This window comes from Alligator mississippiensis, chromosome 7 (genome assembly GCF_030867095.1).
Source record: "Alligator mississippiensis isolate rAllMis1 chromosome 7, rAllMis1, whole genome shotgun sequence".
Taxonomy (NCBI): domain Eukaryota; kingdom Metazoa; phylum Chordata; order Crocodylia; family Alligatoridae; genus Alligator; species Alligator mississippiensis.
Genome location: NC_081830.1, coordinates 81,767,830 through 81,790,825, shown reverse-complemented (window position 1 = coordinate 81,790,825; position 22,996 = coordinate 81,767,830). Strand labels below are relative to the sequence as shown.

At 42.9% G+C, this 22,996-nt stretch overlaps 1 long non-coding RNA gene across 1 annotated transcript in view; it reads right to left on the bottom strand.

Moving 5' to 3' along the window:
* Nucleotides 1-22,996, bottom strand: part of LOC132251936 (uncharacterized) — a 344,867-nt gene that overhangs the window by 240,955 nt on the left and 80,916 nt on the right. The window contains exon 2 of the long non-coding RNA XR_009463681.1: nt 18,243-18,312. This is a non-coding gene — a long non-coding RNA (uncharacterized LOC132251936). The remainder of the gene's footprint in view (nt 1-18,242; nt 18,313-22,996) is intronic.

Below are 22,996 nucleotides of genomic sequence, written 5' to 3'. Positions count from 1 at the left end.
ATACTGCTATTCACTTAGTCTCCTTGGATACATTTTTTCTGAGTATAAGCCATAATGTGTATTATTTTTATTTTAGCATCTGGATTGATCATGTGGCTGCTTTGGAAAAGGCTAACCACACCAGGTAGGAACGCAAAATGGGACTTGTGCTCCTAATTCTCTTAGGTGCCTTTATAAAACCCCACCCTGGTGGCAGTAAAGAAACAGCAATGATTTACAGCACAAGTAAATAAAGTAGTTGAGCCACCTGGGAGAAGGAAACCATACAATTTAGCTTATCCCTGTCTTTTTTTTTTTTGGGTGGTTGTTTTTTTTTTTGCACTTCATTTAGTTCTTTCTAGTTGCACCTTGCTCCAACGGAGGGTGTTCTACTATCTAATGGATTAGCAGTGATCTCCACTGATTGCTCACACCTGCAATTCAGACTAACCCCTGTTCCGCTTTGTGCAATCAGCCATACCCAGGTAAGACCATCAGCTTCCAAAATGACAAGCAAACAGAGACCCACCTGACAGGTCAGACCAGCCACCTGTGAAGGAAATGGAGCAGCAAGCAGCAGGCTGGGGGTGGGGGGGGAAAGGTGGAATTACACAATTAAAACCCTCGGTACAATTATTAAAGGAATGGGTGGACGTTTTGCAGATGGAGAATATTATGTGGTGCCAGAGAGGTCTTATAAGCATTTGATTGTGCAACCTTTACTTGGGTAAAACTTTTGTGGGTAGTTTGCCTGGATATACTCTGAAGGATTGGGCCCCATCAGTGGGAAGCGTCTGGGCTTCACAGTGGGAGCACCAGGGTATAGGACCAACCTCTGGCACAGGCAACTTCAATGCGTGGCGTGCAGCGGGTTGGCGAGGGGACAGGCATCCAGTGGCAGATACAGCAGGATGCAGAAAGCAAGGCAAGAAATTGGGCAGGGAGCACAGGGAAGGAAACAGAAAGAAGAGCAGCAGGGCATTGGAGTGGCACTCGGGGAGGGTACGGGACTAATTTGTGGCCCACCTGGTTGACCCCCGCTGATGTGGGAAATCCTGTCATATAAATCAAATGCTGCTGCATTTTAAAAGGCCTCCCACTGCAGAAATTAAATCTAATTTAATTTCTACTTGACATCCTTGACCTGTGTCATCACTGATTCCAGTGCCAAGAGAGGGGAAAATACTTCTGTTCTGGTATAGTTGGGATATTCCCCTTAAAACCAGGTAGAACTATAGAGAACAAGCACACTAAACAAATCTACCACTCGACAGTATCAGTCAGCCCACTATACTTCAGACCTGAGGTCCCTAGTCACACATGAGCACACACCGCACAAATTGTGTGTGATTATCTTACCATAACTGCACACATGCAGAATACAAGTACATGCCCTTGGATGGCAGCCCGTCTCCTCCGTGGGAGCTCTCGTAGGCATCGGGCTTGACTTGCCACTGGCCTTGTCCCTTGTCTAAATTGTTAACACCACCGCAAAATGAAAATACTGTACCACAACCGGTGTAAAGGAACAGAGAGCTCTTCACTGGCAGCCTTTCTACATGGCTACAAATGACTGCACCATAGCAAGGCAGAGAGATTGAGGTCTGCTGTGCCTCACATGCATGCAGTGTCCTCAAGACACCAGAAAAGATGGTAGTCATTGCACCAGATTTGCCAGAAGCGCTGTATGGTCTTGCTTTGCAACCACATTGAAAAGGCTCTCTTCCCCTCATTCACTCCTCCCCCTTTAAGCCGGTGGTGATAAGCTGCATGGTTAGTCTTTCAGGAGATCATCTACCTCTGTCTATGGACTGGGAATCATCAAAAAAGTGACAGTGGGGGAAAGGCTCCTATATCTTTTTACCTTCTTAAAGCATCCTTGCATACCCCAAACCAAGCTTCATCAAGCTTTTTGCATAAAGCTGGTTCACAACTAAATGAAAATTGCTGGAAACCCAATAGCACATTATCAGTCACTTCTGACTCCTGCATATTATTTTTCAGCTAAAAGTTAAAAAAAAAAAAAATTAGCATCATCCCAACTTTGCAACAGAGTATTTTATCAATCAAATAGAATACAGAGCATAATTATAGAGCTATATCCACTGATTACACACTGCGTCAAATGTCAGATCACATTGTGTTAAGCACCGAGTTATCCTGAAATTGTTCAGTAATAAATGAGAAATGTAATTTGGTCTCTTGCTGTGTGGTCTCTCTAGTACACATTTTCCAGCTGTTATCTCCCTGACCTGCATACCTGCCATAGACTCTTTCAAGCTTATCAATCAAACCTGGAAAACAGAATGCTTTCTGCCTTGAACCAACAGGAAGTGAACATTAGCCCTCTACTACTTAGCTCTTTCTAAAAGAGGTAGGAACTGAGCAATAGTTTAAAAAAATAATGAATGAAGCCCAGGCACCAATGTCAAATAGGCATCCTGGGATGATATATGTTTTCAAACTCATCTAACATCAAAATACTTGATCCATTAAAGTCCACACTCATTAACCAATACTCAGAGTAGAGTGGGACTTAAATTAGAGTAATTCCCTATTCTCAATATAGGGAATAATGGGGGGATTTTTAAAGGCACAGATGGGATTAGGGTTCCCCAGCTACTCTTTGCTCCTTTGAAAAGTTTCATTTTCTGTGTCCTGAATACTTCTATCTAGTAAACAGCAATTTAAGTGGCACCTTCATATGTGCCATGATGCAATGTATGCTTTCCCAGACACAAAGATACTGACTGCAGAAAAGGCTACTGGATCTCAGCATTACAGAAAACAAAAACCAAAGGGATAATACAATGCTTAGGAAAAGAAGTAACACTGTTATAGAAGATCAGAGAAAAATAGCTATGATGGTTGTGGTAGGTGTCAAAAATAAGCCTAGAAAAGGAAACCGTATATAGCTGCACACACTACAAAGCACAGAACAACAGACAAGATCTCGGATGCTACAGGCAAGGCTGGTGCAGAATAAAAAATGTTTAAAGAGAAGCAAAGCCATGAAGGTGATACAACACTGAAAGCTGTGGCAAAAATTCACTCAGCCCCAACATTGCTGTTCGGGAGATATATGGGAATCAAAAAAGAAAGCCATTGGTACAGGTGGATCAGTGCCCGGGACATTTGCTCCAAAAAAGTGTGCAGGGTTTGGATTTATGTTTCACTGCTGTGTTCGGTTTTTCACAGAGGAATAGGAAAACTTCAAACAGTTGAAGCTCACAAGGATTTTAGCATGTGCCATTGGGGCAAAAGTAGTGGCCCCATACTCCCTGATTTGAAATAGTTTGTGTCCGAGTTATCAGAACTCCCTGGCTTGAAAAAAGCCAAGTAAAAATTTCATGAAAATTAGGCGTCTTCCAAGATGTCCAAGCTTGAGGAGGAGCCATTGGCACTGCATCTCTAATATATTTTATCATTCCATTTTGGTCCTCAAAACTGGATTTAAAAAGTCAAAGTTAACCTTCCTTTGCACCTAAAGAGAGAAATTTATTTTGGATGTAAGGTGGAAGTCCAGAAGGAAAGATGTCACGTTGTTATTGGCCTAGAGCCTCACTTCAGCGATAACCTTTCTTATCAGTGAGTCTGGAGATGTGTATTTTATAGAGATCCTTGTACTAATTTGTCGTAGAATTTGACAGCTAACCAGATTTACATTTTGAAAAAGGAAAAAGATAAAAGGCTCAGTTACCCTCTACCTGGGCAATGTGAAGTACTTAAAGTGACAGCAAAGAAAATTCCTCTTTTGGCAAAGAGCAGATGAGAAAAATGCATGAACACATTAGCTGAGCTCACCTGCACGATAGCTTTAACCACACTAAAGAAAGTTTGGCTATCACATTTTGGGGGGAGGGAAGAGATTTAAGTGGATAAATTGACCCTCGCCTCTAATAACTTCATTGTATAAGGATTTTATTAAATACTTTTCAAACAACGACAGATTAAGACCAGATCAAATAGATTGGCTGATCTAGTCCTGGGGTTCCTTAAGTGCTCTCCTATCCCTTTGTCTCTCATCCAACACTTCAAAGGAACCCCCAACTTTTGGCTAATCCAGCTTTTGTGTTGTAAAATCCCACCACCTTCCCAGAAAGAAACACAGTTCCCCTTTTGGGAAGACGGTCATGTCTTTTATTTAGAGAGAAGCTTTCCAAAACCAGCCTCAAGTGGGAAGAAATTGAAGTAGGCAGGAAAGAGCAGAGTGGGTTTTGGAAGCCACGTCCTTCTGGTTCCCCAAAGTGCAGAGGATTTGTAGAAAATGGGTCTCCCCAAATCCAGAGGCCAAAGTGCATATGCCCCGTATCTCACTTAGGAGCGTACGGCTCCAGGCAGAAGAGGGGTTATTTAAGCCAAACAACAATTGTGGCACAAAAAACTAAAAGGTACAAACTTGCCATGAATCTATGTGGACTGGAAATGAGAGGATGGTTTCTACCTATCAAGAGAGTGAGATGCTGGGACAGTTTTCCAACAGGACTTGTGGCCAGCAAAAAAATGTAACTAGCTTTAAACTGGAACTTGATCAGGTCACGATTGGATTTACACGATGCGACTGCCTGACACAGCAAGGGAGTGGACTTGAAAATCCAGGTGGCCCTTTCTGGTCTGCGTCCTATCTCCTAAGAGTGGTGCTGCCATTAGCTGAATCTTCTTGCAGAGAATAGTTATGGGACATAATGGTGCTATGAGCTTTATGATAGTACTTCTTGCATAAATTTCCGCATGGGCACCCCAAGGCTGTGCAGCACCTCACTTACTCCCTTTCTTCAGAGACTGCTCATCTAACTCTGCAGAGATGCTGTTGTGTGCAAGATCGTGATAGAGATTTCTGGTAGAACAAAGAAAGGAAAAGAGTACCAGAGGTAGAGCACTCCTCATGCAGCGTGAGATGTGATCAGACATCAGTCAGGAAAATGCCAGTTGATTTAATTAGGGGGGGTTAACTCCTTATGTGATGAGTAAAACCTGAATGCCAAATCCTGACTGGCCCTCACAGGCCGTGTCCGGGTGAGCACAGATGTGCGGTGCGTGGTGCTGCAGACGGGTCTGCGGTGCCACACACTGCCCATGCAGGCATTCCCTGCCCTGCTACCTTGCAGCACAGGGAGTGCCTGTATTTTTTGATCCCAGGGTCAAAAAAACCCACACTGAAAAAAAGTAGGGCAGCACATGTGGCAGCAATGGGCACAGCCCAAAACTGGACCCTGGCTGGCCGGAACCATGCTCTGGCTGCTGGCCAGGCTCCCAGATGCAAGAGTGCCGCGGCTGCAGCTCCCGGAGGCCCCCAGGACCCCAGATAAGGCTGCTGGACACACAAGGTGTGCCCCTGTTCTTTGTCCCTGGGGCAAAAAATGTCCACACTCATACGGATGCAGCTACATTGTCCCCATTGGGGAAGGCTGAAAAAGCATCCTTCTCTTTTATATGGCCTATGTAAGCATCAAGCAAAACTGCAGTTACTGTGTTCTCCTGAACTCCTCTCCCTATTCTTTTAAGATAGCTTGAGACCGTGGAGAAGGGTGGAAAAACAATGGTTTACAACTGCTGCAAGGCAGCTTTAGATTAAATCTCAGTAAAACAACCCTCCCTAACTGAATTAAATGTAAGACAGTGGAACAAGTTACGTGGGGAAGTTGTGGAATCTCCTGTGTTGGAGGTTTGCAAGACAAGGCTGGATAAACATTTGTCTGGGATTTAAGGTTGTGAACGGTATTTCACAACTGGCTCGAAGCATTGGCTTAATATCTCAAAGTCTCATCCACTCCCTTGGGGCCTTTGTACACGCCACATTTTTGCCCTTTCTTGCACTGCAACTGTGTGACTGTTTGCACGAGTGGGATTTCTGGATGCTTTAAAAGTCTTTCTGGTGCATTAAACTAAAACTCCTCGGACATAGTTTAGTTTGGCTTACCAGGAATTAAAGCTTTGCATCCGTGGATTCGATGTGTGCAAACACAAAGGCACTCGGAGACATGTAAGGAGCCTCTTTGTCCACTATATGGCGCTGTGACTTTTGTGTAGTTAACCCCTTTGAATTGCTTTGACTTTCGAATTGGTTCTGCTTTTTTTGTTTTGTTTTGTTTTTGTGTGGTTTGCTGGCTCCCTGTTTCCACAGCTGCGTGGCAGGACATGGGCATGGTCACGGGCATGGGTGGGGGGCCCTGGGCCAGGGGGGAGCAGGGCTGAGCCATCTCACTCTTCTCAGGTGCTGGCCAGGGACTGGGCTTAATTCATTTGAAAACCTAGTGCATGCAAACACTGATGCTGTGCTCCAAAGCTTAATTCATTTGACAACCTAGTGCATGCAAACACTGATGCAATGCTCCAAAGCTCAATTCATTTGAAAACCTAGTGCATGCAAACACTGATTTGATGCTCCAAAATCAGCATGTTTCAATTTTATAAACCTATTTAATTTAATAAGGACAAAAAATGGTGGTGTGTACAGGCAACCATAGTCAGCAAAATGCCTAACAAAATCAGAGCATTATCAAAGTAATAATCAGTCATAAATTCTAAAGCCAGAAGGGGAACCATGAGGTCCTGTAGTGTGACTTCCTACATAATACAAGACAAAGAACCACACCCTACTAATGAGGGGCCCAGGGAGGAAGAGATGTGATCCACTTTAATCTCTACCTCCAGGTCTCTACTGTAGTTGTCCAAGTAGGAAAGATGGAGGAGTAATGGGATAATGGAAGTTTTGCCTGTTGCTCACCTGTTCAAATGAAGCTCAGGTAGCAGTTGTCATGGCACTGGTTCAGAAGGTTACTTCTTATTACAATAATAAAATTGAGATTTTATATGGGGCACTTCCTATCCAAAGCACTTTACAAAGGAAGGTGCACATCACTGTTCTGAGGTGCAGAAAGGCAAAGTGACAAGTAGTCGTGGCAGGAAGCCGGAACAGAATGTATTTCTATTGACTCTCAATCTACCGCAGGAGCTGTGGCACCGTACCACCGCTTTAGAATGGGTTGTGAATTCATCCACAAGCTCTGTACATCAAAATATGCCAATACATTGCAGAGAAGTCACTGGATCAGGCTAAACAGGAATATGGTGAATAAATAAATAGTCAGTTTTTACCCAGTAATTTGTTCATCAAGTACTTATTGTGACATTTGACCCAGTTTTTCAGTTATTCAAGTTGCTTCACATGGGCGATACGTTACTAGTCATCATATATGAGCAAAATGTCAGAGAATGTATTTTACGCATATTATTGAACAAACCCTAGTAAATACTGAAAATCAATGGCTATTTACTGTCTCTTGTGACAGGACTGAGTGATCTCTCCAATTCTTGGCCTGCCATCATAACCAGCACTGCTATCGGAGAGATCGGGGCCAAACTGAATTAACCTATTAACCTATTCTTCAAGGTCTTATCTCATTGTTTCTTGGAGGGAGTATGGTGCTAAGACACCTTCTGGCTCCTAAAGTGCTAGTCAGTGGAGTAGCAGAAAAAATAATTCCCAATGGTATTGCCAGTTCTGCTGATTTTACCATGTTTTTCCCCTCACTGGCAAAGCTTTGTGGGGAGAGACTTGGATTTTAAAACTCCATTGCTTTCGGAAGGATGCAAGGCAAAGGAAGCAAAACCCAACACAGGGCCCTGCAAGAAACCGCCTGGATTTGTAAAACGAAAATGTGAGATGGGTACTTTTCAGAGGAACTTCCATAGCGTGGCCTCTCACCTGGCATAGCACCTATATAGCAGGGCGCTGTGGTCAGGAAGGCGACACACACACACATGCACTCGCACATGCTTGTGAGCAGCTTGCACGCACAGAAGCCTTCTCCTCCTGCCCCCCTCCACCCCTCCCCAGGCCAGAGGAACAGTGCCCAAACCAGCCTCCTCCTGTCTCCAGCTGCTGCTCAGGAGGAGCCAGCTGGGCATGTGCAGGCAGGGTGGCACCTGCTGTAGTCTGCCCACCTTGGCCCCACACAGCAGCAGCAGTGCCTGCCTGCCTGCCTGGCGCACCATGCCACTCTGCCTCCCCACACCCCTGCCCACCTACCTCTGCCTGCAGCAGTGCCGCTGACTTGGTGAGGGGCACCAAAATACAAGTCACCCAAGGCACCATTGTCCCTAAAGCAAGCTCTGCTGCTTAGCATGATGATGCTTTTTTGTTCCTTTGGTTAGGGTCATGTTTCTAGTTCTCCCGGACCCAATTTATGTTCTTGTTGTTAACATGTCCATCTGAACGCAATCAGTGCACATCAAACAACAGCACTCAGAAACGTGGGGATCTTGCTCTTCCTCTAGCACACACCTGACAAGGTCTCAAAGCACTTAGCTTGTGTCTGTGGCATTGCCCACCGCTGTGGTATCTGACCTCCTGTCCCCCTTGAAATGCTGCTGCTACATCACTTCCACACCAAGTCCTAGGCTGTTTGTAAATCAGGAGCGCATTCAGTGACAAAACTGCATCATTACCTCCGCACGCACACATATACAAGCTTCTTCTCCCTATTAGTTTGTCACCTTTTGGTCCTTTCTTGAAAACAATGCTAAGTCATGGAAATGAAGATGTCAAGGGATACCAGCCCTTGAAGCAGAAAAAGGGTCTCGGTATTTGGTTTTCAACTTTACTGCGGTGATTAAAGAGTTTAAAAGGCGTCTCTACTGCATCCTCACTGTCTCATCAGAGGGAAGGAAAAGGTTTCCATCTACAGTTCATTAAACACAATTTTACCTTTGCATCTCCTGAATTAGAAGTTAATAGCAGCTTAGTTCGGCAAGGTAATCTGCTCTGGTTCCCACCCCCCGCCCCTCAGGATCACAGTTTTTGCCAGGAAAAAACAGTGGATACCCTGAAATTAAGAGAATACTGGGCAGAAATTAATTTATAGCCAGGTTATTTTTAGGCTGTAAATCAGTGTCTTGTAACAGAAAAATAACCCCTCACGACCTTCCCTTTCTGCCGTGCAAATTGCACACATTTCTTTCAGTGTAAATTGATTGAGCGGATAGCGTTCAAGTTCAGTGCCACTCTGAAACTTTCAATCACAGCATCCTCTGTTGTCTTTAAAATGTCTAAAAGAACAGCTCTGATAACAGAGATGGGAATGTGTGCGGGGCTTTTTTTTAATTATTATTAAAAGAGTGTTTTCCCAGACTTTAACTAAACCTCATCCACTCTCGTCAGTCAGGAAAGACAGTTGAGAGCAATATTAGAGGAGGTAATTGCATGGATCAGTCAACAGCTTTTGTCCTATAGCTACTGAGAGTTACAGTAAAATGGGCACAGGAAAACATTGTACTGGATTAAAGGCAAGAGATCCTTCTCCAGTTGCTCCCTACTCACCAGCTGTTCTGTTCAGCTGTAGGGACAGAAGCTGCAGCAATATCTATAGGGGAAATCTAGCCTGACAGGCTCTTTTTTTTTTCCCCTCCAGCCTGAAACAGTTTCCTCTTTGTTTTTAAAGTGAAACCTTATCAGAAAGTGTCCTATCTTGTCATGAGTCGTTTAATCATGGGTACGGAGCATTTTAGGAGCTATGAATTTTTGGGATCCTCCTTAGTTTAAAAATAAAGCAATAACTATAAACTCCCTGTCTGACAATTAAACATCGTCTCTCGTCCCTTTGATCTTATTCGGAGCAACTCATGAAAAAGTTCATAGGAGCAGATTAAATAAACAGAGTGCAGAGAACAGGCACATTTTATTACCATGCGATTGTAAATCACCGGCAGCAGCCCACACGCTGACAAGAACAGCTACTGCACGGGCAAAGGAAATCGTACCTGTTCTGCGCACGGAACCTTTTTGTTGCAAAAAGCTTCTAGCAGGCATTGTAAATGGTAGAATTGGCTTCAAGCATCGAATTAGGTCACGATAAAGTCAAAGGGCATTAACCAGAAAAGCAAACGAGAAGTTGCATGGTGTCACAAAATACACCATCACCTTTGGAGGAGATTTAAAACTTGGGTTACGGCCAATTATTTGGATTCCACTGGCGTTTTTTATGTGTGTGCGTGTGTCAGCAAATCGTTCTCACCACATTCAAATGTGAGAAGGGGCCGTGCAGTGACCAATGCTGAAATTTTCACTGATATTTCTTGGCTCAGAGGCCAGCTGGACAACTTGAGAGTAAAGCACCAGAATCTGTTCCTTTGTACTTAAATTCTCAGTCTTAACTTTGCGGATAAGACTGCAAACAGATCCTAATGATACATTTGCTGTGGTGGGGCAGGGACTTTCAAAAATAGCTCAAGTGCAGATTCTTTTAAACAAGATTTGTCCTACTTAAGTTTTACGTGCGACGAATCTGCTGAAAGATTTTAGTTTATAAAAGGATAACAATCAACAAATTTTACCATAAGTGGTTGTTAATCCCTTACAATATTTTTATCACCTTTTAAAGTAAAGTTACAATGGTACAAGAATTATTTTGAAACCAAGTCACTTTGGAGAAATATTACCTTTCAGAAAAAAGATTCAAGACATCTGCTGAAAAATGCAGAAAACAAGACAGTAAAAGAAGTATTTACACCAATATGCTTGTCCCTTACAGTGATTTTTTTTAACTGAGCACAAAAAAATCATCCTTTGTTTTAGTCAGAGAAAATAAAGTACCAAGAGCTCTTGAAAAAGCACATTTTAAAATGTTATTTTTAAAGGTTATGGGGATAGTCACTGATCACAGTGTTGGAAGTTATTACTATTATATCACAAAGCAATTTTTAATTTGTTAAACCATAGTAAATAACTAGATTTCTATTCACAACGGGCCTGAGCCAGACTGAACCAAATGCAATTTAGAACATCACCCTCTGCAGAAGTTTGAGTCTAAATGCAGATCTGATGCATACTTCATGGCTGATTCCTAATCTTATGCTCTGAACCGAAATCTCAGACCCAGATATAGTCTTGAACTTCAAAGAAGTTCAGAACTTGAATCCAAACTTTGTGCCTTCAGCCATATCCAATAGATAGATAGGATCCTCCCTAGTTATAAATTCTGCTTATGGAGATAAATTATTATTACCTTTAGATCTTAGTGTTTATCCAAAATACAAAGTAATACAAATCAAGGAGAAAGAAACTGAGAGTGGTGGCCCCTTTTATCTAATGGTTCAGTTGTTAGGGCACTCCTCCAGGATGTCAGAAACTTAGGCTCAGGCATTTCCTCTTCCCAGATGGATTTAAACCTACATGTCCTGCCATCCAGACAAGGTCCTGGGAACTGAGAAGTTCTGCTCTCCTCTGTGACAGGGTCATCTCAGGGGCCTTTCAAAACATTGGCCTGCCCACCTGTCTATGGCAGTCAGCTCACCTGCCTCTCCTGCCATGCCTTTGATGTATCTGATAAGCTGTTTCTAAGGCAGGAGGCTGCCCATTTAATGCCCTGATGCCAAGGGCATAATACACAGCTCCAACCTTCCCTTTACCATGTCCCATGCCTTGCAAATGGCATCCAAAAATTACTTCCAACTCCCCTAGCCCCATGGCTGGCCTGCACTCAGCCTCTGGCCCAAACTTGACCTCAGGTGTCTGTAGATGTGCCTGGGCCACATGCCCCCACACTGGGGCCTTGCACTATCCCCTTGATGGGGTAACTGCTCTTCCCCCTCACTGGGGCTCATTTAATAGTTTCTAGAGTCAGAAGGGACCTGAACAGATCATCAAGTCTAACCCCCTGCCCTGGGCAGGAACAACTGCTGGGGTCATAATACTCCAGCCAGATATCTATCCAACCTCCCCTTGAAGACCCCCAAGATAGGGGAGAGCACCACCTTCCTTGGGAGCCCATTCCAGAGCCTGGCAGCTCTAACCGTAAAGTAATGCCTCCTGATATCAAGCCTGAAGCTACTCTCAGTCAATTTGTGGTTGTTATTCCTTATTATTCCAGGTGGTGCCGAGGGGAACAAAGCCACTGGTTCTCCCTGTGAGTTTATAGATGGCTACCAGATCCCCTCTCAGTCTTCTCTTGTGGAGGCTGAATAGATTCAGGCCCTTTAGTCTATCTTCATAGGGCCTGGCCTGCTGCTCCCTGGCCATGTGAGTAGCCCTCCTGCGGACCCTCTCAAGGTTAGCCACATCCCTCTTGAAGTGCGGCGCTCAGAACTGGCTGCAGTACTCCAACTGTGGCCTGACCAGCGCTGCATAGAGGGGGAGGATCACCTCTCTGAACCTGCTTGTGATGCAACTGTAGATGCACGACAAGGTGTGGTTAGCCCTACTGACCGCTTCCTCGCATTGGTGGCTCATGTCCATCCTGGAGTCAACAATGACTCCAAGATCCCTTTCAGCCACTGTGTTGTTGAGAAACAACAACTACTTTTCTATCAAACTACTGGGGCTGGCCTATGCGCTGTCCTTCAGGCCTCTCACACAGACCCTCCTCTACACCTCCCCTGCACATCCCTTCAGGCCCGCCTGTGCAGACCCTACTCCACCACCCCGCCACACCCTCACCTAGGAAATACTGCTCTAATATTGCTCTCCTTCCTTCTTTTTCAAGATATTTCAATTAGTAATGGTCTTCTACATCCTGGGCAAATGATCTAACCTACTGAGATATTGTATATTAGGGATAGATGGGACGCATGCATACTTTCTCACAAAGCGTGTGCGCTTGCGTGTGTGTGTGTGTATGTATGTGTGTGTATGTGTGTGAGATAGAGAGAGAGAAAGCCTAGGTCAGGGCGGGCAATTATTTTGGGCGGAGTGCTTCTTACTGAGTTTTGGCAAGCCATCGAGGGCCGCATGACAGGCAGCCGGGGGCAGATAAACATTAATTTTCTAAATTTTTTAGGGGCCCCGCAGGCCGGATAGAATGGCTTGGTGGGCCGCATCCGGCCCCCGGGCTGCATTTTGCCCACCCCTAGCCTAGGTACTTAACTCCAGGGAATGAATCAAACTTGTGAATCCCAGTCAGAGATTGCAGTGCAGCCCATAGTAAGGTACCTAAATTCTGAGTGGGGCCTTAAACTACCTTCCACCCATAACAATTGGTATTTCATATTGGCTGGCTCAGGAACCTCTCTACTCAAAGCTCTGGATCTTGTAGATCCCATTCTTAGGTCCCGTTTATATTAGGGCATAACTCATGGCTGATTATCTGCTCAGTGCCTAAAGGTTAAACGTTGCTGAGCCCAAATCTGTTTTGTGGATCAGGTCCTAAGGGCTGGAACTTGTGAGGCACTGACCATCCATCATGGCTGAATACACTCAAGGATGTGACTTTTGAGCCCCAGGTCTACACCACTGCTGACAGAGTTTACTTCAGACCTACACAGTAGTGCTCCCTGCCAGCCAGCTGAACTAGACGCATCATGCAAAACACAGCGGCAACACAAAGGTTCAGATTCCTAGAAATGTGAAGATGCAAAAAATGTGGGCATATTTGCATGCCCAGTTACCCTGACTGTACACACACACAAATATACACACATGCTTACACAGCAAACAGAGACACCAGTCACCTATTTGTATGTGTAGACAGCCTCGTTGAATATGAACTATGCATATAAATTCTCTACTGGTCCACAGTTGGGCCTTAGGGCTCACCGCTCTGCTAAAACAGTTACATGGCCAAATGCCACGGTTTGGGCATGCATTAGGTGATTGCAAGTATTCGAGGGGTGTGCCACTCAGTGGCACTCAAAGCTTCACCATGCGAGAAACGCAGGCTGCGTCTACACCAAGCGTGATACAACGCTACTGCACAGTAGTAATGGGCTATTGCGCTATGTCACCAAAAAGCCATCTGGGGACACTACTGTGCAGTAATGCTGGTCTGCTCTGCTTGCTATATTACCCCTGAATTTGGACTGTGCTGTATAAGGTGTGGCAAACTGCTCCCCAGGGACTGGCTCTGCTTAAATCAAAGGAAATCCAAGTTGGTCCAGCTTGCCCACTGGAGGATTATAGTTGGAAGTTAACAAGAGGCATAAAAAGGGTTTTAAATCAGCATAGCTCCCCTTTTAATTTTGCTTATGTCAATGTATACCATATACCACCCCTTGCTTTTGGGCATACATATTACATCACTTGAGAGCCCCCAACGCAAAACTCATACCTATTTAGTGGCAAATCCCATATTTGCATTATTTGGTGGCGCAAAGATCACTGCCATTGCTAGTGATGAATATTGGGAGAACTGCTAAGACAAACAGAAGGGAAATGTTCCTGCTTAAAGTCTATTGCATCCATTGCTTCCACAGACCATGAGTATCTCAAGCAAATACCTGTAAGGGTGCCAACCCCTTTTGTATTGCCTGCAATTAGCTTATCTCCAATTATATAAACAGGTACATGATGACAGCCTATGGTAATAGAGGTATTATGGGGAAAATAAGGGTTGCTTTACTTTGAGTGTAGGTCTTAGTAGAAAACAGATTAAAGCTTATGTGGATATACAAAATAATAGATAGGCTAATTCTATTGTCTGCCTCTCCTAAATTATTTTATTAGATGGAACATATTAATTATAAAGAAAGTGAACCCCCGACTCTGTTGGCTTCTAATGAAAATTCCTTTGTAAAATCACGGCAGGATTTCCCACCATTTTCTCTTCCTGATGAAATTAACTCCCTATGGTTGGTCAGCATGATAATCTAATTTTAGCCAATCAGCTTGGGAGCTGCCATTTACCTCACAAAGGGAGAAAAAGGTATCTGCTGTCATAGCAACGAGTGGCTTTGCTCTGATCATATTTGGATCCTTTAGCATAATGAAAGACACCGGCTTGCTTTTTAGATGATTAATCTTTTCCCCTGTGAACCAACTTGAATACATTAGCAAAACAAGTATGAAAAATTTGTTTATCCCAAGACAATCATTAGAAAATTACCTGCAAAAGTAATTCTCATTAGGGCAGAGTTTCTGAATAGCAGACCATATGGTAAATAAAAGCAGCAAGAAGCAATAAAACCTCTTTCAGCTGCAACAGGTTGCAAAAGTTTATCAGGTTTCAATCTGAAAGTTTAAATCAGTTTAACAACAACAGTCAAACAAGGTTTTGACACAAGCAAGATTCCAGAACAGCTAGAAAAGGAGGGTTAGACAAACCCTAACTTGTGCAAATAGGCCTGCTTGATGGACTAGGTTCTGGTTACACACCTGTGTAAATCCAGACTATCCAGACTCTATTCATGCAAATCCAGAATTCATACTAACGAGGCTAAATCTGCGACTAGAAGGCAGGAACAAATTCTGGGCCTATCCCAGTGTAACTCTAGATAAGGTTAAGCAATGACTGACATACTTTGTAATCCAAACTCAGTAGGACATTTGCATGCATAACTTTTAAACAGAAGGCCAGTTTCAGAGAGAAGTGGGGGAGGTTTAAGGGATGTCCATACTGCAATACTGTGTCAAGGTACCCGCGCTAGCTACAGAGCCAAGATGCAGGGTAAATTAGCCCACAAGCATCTCCAGACTATTGCACCTGGACTGTTCCTGGTACCCGGCTAGCTTGTTCATAGCTATTTGGCTCTCTGTGCCCTATACTGCAATGTGTACTGACATAACATACCCTTTTTTGAGTCTGAATTGCCTCTTATCTACAGGCCTGTAAACAATGCTAATGCCACTGAAGACAGTGGACTTAATCTAAGGCAAGTGAAAGGAGAATCAAGTCCCATACAGAGTTTATGCTGAGTCAGATTCTACCTTCATTATCGGTGTAAATCCAGAATAACTCTTTTCAAATTTGATGAGTCATATGGGGGGGGGAAAAAGGAGGACAAAACAAATTCTTGTTGGAGTCTATCTATTTAGTTCAGAGGCAAGATGTCAGCGAGAGGAGGAGGAGAGGCGGGCGCTGAAGTGGGTTGCAGGAGAAAGCCGATGGCAAAAGATTGGCAAGGGCCATTCTTGTACTAAACATCCTGATGCCTCTCTCTCAAGCTGAATTTAGAAAAATAAAATACAGAGGAGTCATGCAGAGTGAGAACTTCCCCTCCTTAATTTTGCTTTAAAACTCCCTTCCCGGCTTCCACAATACCCAGCGCACATCCAGGAGAAGCGTGCTAAACACACTCGGGAAAGACGCATGCACAAAAGGATAATGCCTGTTGCTTTGGCGAGAATCTAATCTCCAAATTGATTTTTGCCTGGATTCCTCCCCACTCATGACAGCGACGAGCATCCAGGCTCGCGCCTCGTTTCAAAAAGTGAAAGTTCTGCGCACTAACAAAAGGTGCTCCCCCAGTGATGCCCTTTCCCTCTGTAACAGAGGGTTGAAACAGTTTGCTTTAATTCCACCTTTTAAAAATGTATTTGTAGTATTATAAACTTCCAGGATAGGAGCGTACTGAATCTAACTGCAGATAAGCAGGTCTAATCACTTAACCTCACAACTGCCACACATTGTCTGCCCGGCCCAAGTTACAGTCTAACGACAGAAGCATAAGAGAGGGCCACTTCTTTGTGTAGTACATTTATTTGAACTCAATGAAAACTGATTTCGTACAGATGCTTCAAAACTAGCTGGTTGTATCAAGTGCTGTGAAGTTCTTCTCACAATTATTAATGGCTTGCTAGCTAGAGGAGCTTTTAGAAGAACATGTTATTGGGTTTCGGCCTTTTGTCTTGATTGGCCAACATTGCTCTACTTAGAATACATCTCCACGTTCTCAAGTGAATTTTGGAGAAGGATCAGAGACCAGAAGTCGAGGTGCATAAACAGGAGGCATCCAATAAAGGTCCACCAATATAAAAGGTACTTGGTTCTAGCAGGACTCTCTGTTTTTAAAGGCAGAGAATATTTCATAGATTTCAATACATCTTGCTTCTAATAGCATCCTTCAAACCACTGGAATATTTTAACTGGGACCAGTTTATTATTTGAGGGGTGTTAAAATGTCTCGCAACAATTCCAGAGGCATGAGTTTGTTAGAGCCTCACGTTGGACTAGTACCAAAGGCCTCGGACAGCCAACCTAGCGGGAAACATACACCGTGTCATTCAGGTTGGGAAGTCAAAGGCAGTCGGGCACGATGGTAGCCACATCACTTTGTGTGCCATTGGCTACAGAAATGGTCATGCCTCAATTATGCTAGCAAAATTATCAACTAGACCCAAGCAGGCCTTCGTCCTTTTGTAACTGTGTAATATGAAAATGGCACAGCCTGGGAGTCTCTATGCAATTCGTTTTTCTTCCCATGACTTTACCTCAACAGCACGTGGGCAACCAGAGAGGAATGCGAACCCACCAGAGGGGGAAAAAAAATCCTATCTTTGCACAGGCAGAGAAGAGGGGGCAATTCCCCCAACAGTCCATCTCCCTACTTTCCCAGTAGCACAGTTTGGTTTTCTTGAAGGGGCTCTTTCTAAGCTGTATCATTTCTGGACCTCTTTCCAGGTTGATGCACGGAGTTGCAGTAGCCCCCATAACCCCTATCTACGTAAAGCACAAAGACAAGAATCTACTGATTTAATAAGATTGCAGCTGCTTTCACACCTACAAATCATTTGCAATTTAGTCTGGACAAGAGAAGATGGAAAGGGGATTTAACTCCCTGAAGAGGGGCTGCAAAGACGATAGAGCTGGACTGGTCTCAGTGGGGGCAGATGACAGGACAAGGAGCAATGGGCTCAAGTTGCAGCAAGGGAAGTTTAGATTAGAGATAAGGAAAAACTCTCTTACGAGGAGGGTGGTGAAGCACCGGAACAGGTCACCCAGAGAGGTGGTGGCATCTCCATCCTTGGAGGCTTTTAAGACCCGCCTAGACCAAGCTTTGGCTGGAATGATCTAGTGGGGCTGGTCCTGCTTGGAGCAGGGGGCTGGACTAGGTGACCTCCTGAGGTCCCTCCTACCCTAATTTTCTATGATTCTATGGAAATTATGGAATTTAGAGAAATCTGGGGGAAAAAAACAGTTTCATGAAAAAGTTACAAAAACTGATGCAATACTTACAATGCCGAAAACATATGGAAAGCCTGGAACTAAAGAAACAATGTCTCTAATGACACTGTCTTTGGTGAGACTTTCAACTTTTCTATGTATGGTCCTATTTCTCCACAACAATTAATTTGGGCATCAGTGCAGTGTTACCAGCTCCACTGATATGATCATCAATCACACGGTCACCAGTTCTGTTCTAAAGCCACATCTTCTAGAGACTGATTTTTTTAAACCTTAGCTTGCTTTACTGAAAAAGGCCCTCGTGGTTGCAGAGAACAGCATGGAAACAAGAACCAAGTGAGCCCCACAGACTCAAAACCTGGAGGGCAAGTCAAAAGAATCCAGTGTTACTTTTTAATGCACATTGTGATTTATTAAGCCAGAACTCACGATTAGTGGGAGCCGTCCTCATGATTTCAGAAAAACTGGAGTTAGCCGTAAGGCCAGTGACACTTGGACCCTGCAATAAACATAAACGCGTAATGTTAGAGGTGATGTCTCTGTGATTTTAAGTTCGATCTCGTTTATTAAAGCAAAATTTGTGTTTTGCCATTCAGCATGTGTTGCAACAATACTCTAGGAGGCCATCCCCCCTGCTTGGATCCCCTATTCTGAACTTACAATCTCGTTCGTCTTACCATCGGTTGTCCTCCTATTCTTCTGAAGCCCAACTCAGCCACCCCTCCCTGGGTTTCTGAAGTTAAACTCACCCCTATCTGATTTCCAAATTCACTTGGCCCTTACCTTCTTATAGTCTTCTAGGCATGCCTTAGGGACTCTGTGTGCAAGTTTTTCCCAGTGTTGTACCTTGTATGTCAGATGCCTCTCATGGCCAGATTTTCCAAATATAAGCATTACATTTTTTATTGGGGGGAGGGGGGGGGGGAATAAGTTTGAGGCCACCCAGCACTGATGTGAACAGGGGACTACAAATTTTCAACCTAATGTGAGACCCAGTGCTTTTGAGGGATTTTGAGACCTTTTAATTCCAGATTTTCAAGAGATCTTAGGCTAGATTTTTTTTCAAGACCTCAGTACGCACAAACAGAGCCAAACGAACTCAGCACTAGAAGAGCTTGACTCCTACTTTGATACCAAAATAAGAGAGGGATTTTTAAAAGTGCTCAGCACCCAGTTTGCTGAACTCTCAGCTAGCTAGCTCGAAACAATGGTTCTGGGCTCTTCTGAAAATGTGACACTCATTTCCAAGCTAACTTTTCTAAAGTTCAACCCTTCTTACAACTAAGTTTTGGATGAAGTTTTCAAAGACCCTTTGACATCCTTTAGACAAAAGCACTTAGCACTTTATAAATTGTAGTGTACTTTTCTAAAAACTTGTATGATAATCAGGCAAAAATCTGGAAGACCTCAGTCTGACATAACATGATCAAACTGAAGACAATTTGCCTATTCAGAAATGTTATTAAACCAAGTCCCACATATTTAGCATGTAAATTTTCCTGGGCCCTTGATGGAATCTTATCATCTCCAACCATTGAAAGTGAAGCAATGACAGATGCAACATCTCCAGGGTGACTTCATTCTTATTTTCATCCATATGAAGTAGCTAATCCCTACATTTTTCATTATTTCCTCCTCCTCATAGTGTTTGAAATCATCATCTAAAATAATTAGTTGCTTTAGCCCCCTGCACTCTTCCCAGTACAGGAGGGTTCAGATTAGAACATACTTCTCTATTTAAAATGTTTATTTATGGTCATTATTTATGCACATTGCCTTGATTCAGCCCTGGCAGGAAAATTCAGCGTGGTTGACAAAGAGTTTTTCTAGCTGCTGATTCTAACTCATACCAATCGGGAGAGATGAAAAATGTTCTTTAACAATTATAACTCCTTGGAACCATGTTGTGTATTAAATGGTAACTATGTAATTAAAAAGAACAAATTTAAAATCTGACAACAATTGGTGCATCTCCAGCATTTAAAACGATTCAATTATTAATAATTCATGCTCAAAATCCCATATGTGGGCAATGAAGCAGAAGAAGAGATGAAAACGAAGGCTGATCCATGACTAACCTTACATCTGTACAGAGCCTGACTAAACAAAGTTACAACATTATGTTTTCTACAACGTTTACCCAAATACCGTAGGAAACTGTCACAGCCATAATATCTTATTGCAGTGATGCTAAGAGTTTAGTTAATTGGTGAGAGAAAAAAAGCCATGCTAACACACGAGGTAAAGTGAGGTATCTGCACATTTGTATTATGGATGCCAGGGGGAATGGAAATAAGCTAAAACTGAAATTTCTTTAATATTTTATATATTATTTAATAAATATATACACACACACACATACATGTACATATATAAATATATATTCTTATATATATATATATATATATATATATATATATATATATATATATATACACACACACACACACATACATACATACATACACACACACACACATATCCACATATAGATATTCTTTAATATCTATACACACACACATATCCACATATAGATATTCTTTAATATCTATACACACACACATATATTCTTTAATATATATATATATACACACACACATATTTTCTTTAATATATACACACACATATATACATATTCTTATATATATATATACACATATATTCTTTATTATATATGTATACATACACACGTTCTTTAATATATACATATTTTTCTTTAATTTATATATTCTTTTATATAGATAGATAGATAGATAGATAGATAGATAGATAGATAGATAGATAATTTAATGTATATATTCTTTATATACACACACACACACACACTTTGGAGGGGAAGGGAATGCAGAAGAAAGAGTGGACTTAATTTCTAGGATTCAAGCTAAACGTGAGGTTACATATCACACTTAGAGCATACTAAGGGTGCTTAAAATGTGGGCAACTGCACAATAAAGCTTAACTCATGCTAAGGGCCCTTTGAGCATCTCAGAGTTATGCCACTTCAGGTGAGTGTTAACTCTGGGCCATGCTACCTAGCTTATATTAGGGTAACTTCAGTCTGCTCCATGGAGATAAAATGAGCAATTTGTAGTCCTCCAGAATCCCAGGCAGCACCATTCCCAGCCCCATTCCCCCGAATCCCTCAGAGCCTAGCTGGATAGAGCCCAGGTGTCCTGGCTTCTAGGCAAAACTTGCTCACCAGCCCCCTAGTAGCTAGTCAGAGCTGTGCAAGCAAGCGATGGTATTGAGCCTTAACGTGCCACTGCTCACGGTACGTTCTAATTTTTCCACTGCTTAACATACCACAGATTTAGTACGGGCGAAGTGTGACATGTACCTCCACCATTAATGCTTCTGGTTCTGGCCCTTGGTTGGCTCCAAGTCTAAAATACCATTTGTCTACTTCTGCTTTGGGTGTGGCCCAAGCATCATGAGAACAATCTTCCTTACGATATCATAGCCTGAGAGCATAGACATTACATTAGGAACAGCCACACCTCAGGGATTTACCCGACTCCTCATTGTGCTGCAAAATCTCATTAGAACAGTTGTTCTCAAGACCTTTCATCTTGGGCCAAAACCCCATGAGATCAGGTTAAAGTGCTGTCCAAGTTGGAGTCAAGCATTGATTCAGCCTTAGACTCAAACCCAAATCTCAACCTAAAATAGATTCAAGTGCTACTGATTTAGGGATTTATTTTTTAAGCCTGCCATCCTTGTCGCACCTGCAAAAAAACTGCAGCTCGGAACAGACGACAAGGTGCAGATGCATGTTTAACTGGCTGATGGCGCGAGCAAATTACATTTACCAAGTAGAAGTCAGTGCAGTTGCACCTATTTAGACCAGGGTCCTGCGTGCCTGAGAGACCAGCATGGAAGTCCAGGGTGCCTGAAAATGGTGGAGTTGGTAAAGCATGACAATTGTCAGCCCTCAGAAAATATTTCTGTGATGTTAACATCCTGCTTTTCTTTCTCTTCCAACAGCCATGTACATGGGGAAAAACACCTGCTTGTAGCACAAGGCCTCCCAACCAGCAATCTCTTTCTCTCTCTCTCTGTCTCTCCGTGATACTTTTTTTTTTTTAAAGGTACATGCATGTTATGGCCGTCAGCAAGACTCACAGCCGGTTGATAAAACAGCCCAAAATATTTTTATGAAGGGCAAGTGCTGAAATGCATTAATATTTTTTGCTATTAAAGCATGTAGCTGATTTATGTGCATTAAAAGGTAAAACTTTTTATATACTTGCACATAAATTTGACAGGGAAGTGTTGTAAATGGACCAGCGCTGGTTTATTTACTGAGGGTGACCTTTTCGATGTCCTGGCCCATATAGTCCAAGAGACATGTCACCTGTGTCAGAGAAGGGGAAGCATTCATCCCTTGACTGATTTATCATGAAATCAAGACCATGCCAGATCAAATTCTCCCATGTTAAATCCATTTCTGAGGTTCTCTCTTTTGGATAATTTACCACCACATGCAAAAGCTGAGCCTACTGCTAAAGTAATTTATATAGTCATCCAAATCCCATCCAGACTGTAACTTAAGGTGATTTATAGTGCCTAAAGCATTACTGCTACTCCCTGTGTTGTGCCCAGGTAAATGGTGTCTAATTCAGCTGGTCGTGTAATGATAATTGGAGTCAAATAAAAAAAAAAAAAAAATCAAGAAGGCAATTAGTCTCAGGATGAGGCCGGTGAGGAAAACACAGCAATGCTCATTAGCAAGTGCCAACTATGACTTTATACTTTTAACGAAAACAATAAATGCAGTTTACTTTGCAATGCCAGCTGTTGCTGACCATCGATGGAGGAGAAGCATTAAAGAGGAGCCTGGAGACATCGTAAAAATTCGAAAACCCTGATGTTCCTGATCCTACCAGAAGCTGCAAAATGTGCTGCAGGCTGGGCTCCTAATGTTCAGGAAATTAAAGCTTGCAGAGACCCTGTGCAATCATATTAGTTTTCAAATTGTTCTAATAGCGCTAGCTGCTTCTTTCAGGCCTCTGTACCGAAGAGGGCTACAAGCAGGTTTTACATTTAGACCCAGGCTGTTTATTTTGAAAGCACGGACTGATTACCAACAACTATTTGCAGAAAAGTTCGAGGAGATTAAACCACGCTTCCCACATTCTTCACATAGTTAGGCTCTTAATCGGCATGCTTCCAGATGAACCCAT